Here is a 1,826-nt window from a genome sequence, read left to right as displayed (position 1 = left end):
GTATGTATACATTCAATCTCTCTCTATATTTTCCTATTTAAATTAAATCTTATTTTCCAAATTTATTTTTAAGAAATGTAAAATAGTATATTGAACAGCCAAACTCATCATCTAAATACAATAATTGTTAATATTTTGTCTGTTTATTTATCTTTCAATCTTGTGTGTGTGTGTGTGTGTGTGTGTGTGTATATATATATATATATATATATATATATATATATATACTTTATTGATCCATTTGAATAAAACCACAAACACCTTGATAGTTCTTCTCTAAGTACTTTAACATGCATGCAATTGGTAGCCAAAGTTTCAATATTTCTTCTAAGAAAATTGACAGTAAATTTCCATCATTGTCTACCTATCCAACCTATTTTCAAATATCTCCTAACTGGCAATAAAATATTTTCATAGATTTAAAAATTAACTAACAGATTCCAACCAGTATTCAATGTTATGTTTGGTCATTATGCTTCTTTAATCTCTTATAATTTAAAAAGTTACCGTTTTTTTTTCTAAATAGGTATTTATATCATAATTTGTGTCAAGATAATGAAACCAAAAGAGTTTTTCTATATATTGCTCCATATTCTAGATTAGGTTTTGTCATGATACATTTAACTTGCTTCTCTATTCTTTCAATTTTGTGCCAGTAAAGTTAAGTATAAAGTTTTTTTAAAGGATTGTTTTTTTTTAATACATTTATTTCACTCATTTAATTTTTATGTGGTACTGAGGATCGAACCCAGGGTCTTGTGCATGCAAGACCAGCACTCTACTGCTGAGCCACAACCCCAGCCCTGTATAAATTTTTTTATCAATTTAAATATTTTTGTCGTGGTACTTTATAAGTGATACTACATATTTCAATTAAGCATTTTTTAATGAATCAATTTCATCCACTTTTTGGGTAAGAAAGTGAAATAAATAAGATACAAGGTCTTTAAGAAAAAAATGTTTCTTGAAATATAGCACATTTTGCCTTTCACAAATTGCCTACAGGGAAAATAACACCTCAAAACCGATTTCAGTGGTTGCTATTCTGAAAGGTCTTTTTCTGAACTATGTATTGTGAGCACTGTTTTTGAAAAGCATATTTCTCTTCCTTAAAAAACAATTGAGAACATTTTTTAAAATTTTAAATTTGGGCAACATTTTTATTGTTTTTCTCCTTTTTATGGTACATTATAATTATATATAATGGTGGTATCCGTTGTTATATATTCATTCATGCACATGATATAAAAATATAATTTGGTCAATATAAAAAAAAAAACCTCACTTTAGGAACTGAATATTTGCATGGTACCAATTTATCAACTCACTGATGAACTAGCACATTTTTGCCCGATTTTTAAATCAGGAATTCTAGTTTTCCTTTTAAATTATCTTTATGTGTACATTAAAAGCCTATAGTTGCTTAGATTGGGAAGCCCCAAGAGCTACTAAAAAGAAACAATTTATTACCTCTAATATTTGTTGAATCATTTTAGCCCTGGGGATTTCCCTTTCTACCTCAATCATTTTAATATGTATTTTTTCATACTTGAAGAAAAATACCCCTGAACAGTACTTCTTAATGTCGTCAACTGTGCTAAACAATCACCAGTCTTTGATCAACCTACTTCCCATTAGAAGAGTGTCCTAATAGGGTTCTGCTTCCATGGCAAGTTCTTAGACAATGGTTTAGGTACTGATGGATATAGACACAGAAAGTCATTAATTGTCATGTGCATCATTCAAGTGTAAAATTTAAAGTGCTAAGTTTGCATTATTTGAAATCTGATTAGGTGCAATTGAATAATTTAATAAAGATTTATTGA

The sequence above is a fragment of the Marmota flaviventris genome, chromosome X, assembly GCF_047511675.1.
Source record: "Marmota flaviventris isolate mMarFla1 chromosome X, mMarFla1.hap1, whole genome shotgun sequence".
Taxonomy (NCBI): Eukaryota; Metazoa; Chordata; class Mammalia; order Rodentia; family Sciuridae; genus Marmota; species Marmota flaviventris.
This window is presented reverse-complemented; position numbering follows the sequence as displayed.